This window comes from Epinephelus moara, chromosome 24 (genome assembly GCF_006386435.1).
Source record: "Epinephelus moara isolate mb chromosome 24, YSFRI_EMoa_1.0, whole genome shotgun sequence".
In the NCBI taxonomy this organism is placed as follows: domain Eukaryota; kingdom Metazoa; phylum Chordata; class Actinopteri; order Perciformes; family Serranidae; genus Epinephelus; species Epinephelus moara.
Genome location: NC_065529.1, coordinates 1391519 through 1391971, shown reverse-complemented (window position 1 = coordinate 1391971; position 453 = coordinate 1391519).

Sequence of the window (453 nt, the reverse complement as noted above, 5' to 3'; positions counted from 1 at the left end):
CGAGAGAGAAAGAGAGAGCGCACGCGCGCACGAGAAAAACGTATCATTGATTTACAATTGTGGTGACCTCCTCCCAGGCTACTTTTGCATCATCAGCCCGTGGAGGTCTGCTCGCAGTTCGTATATTTGGACACTGCGAGCTTGGACCTCCCGGACCAAAACATTAGTTTCCTCCTGGGAGAAGTTTGGCCGTCTGACGCTGCTGCTCTCTTCTGCCATGGCGAATTGAGTAAACTCTCATTACGCCTTCGTGCGGCACATTTAATGGCGAGGAGAGGGGCTCATTTGATTGGTGTGATGTGTGTAAAACCCACTCCACGCCTTCTCTCCTCCCTCTTTCCGACTTGCGCAGGTAGGAGGGACGGAGGTGGGACAGACGAGTAGCTGCGCCAGCGCACACGGTGTGCCAAACTTGCAAAATCCGCCTGGCCACACCCAGTTGGCGAAGCGCAG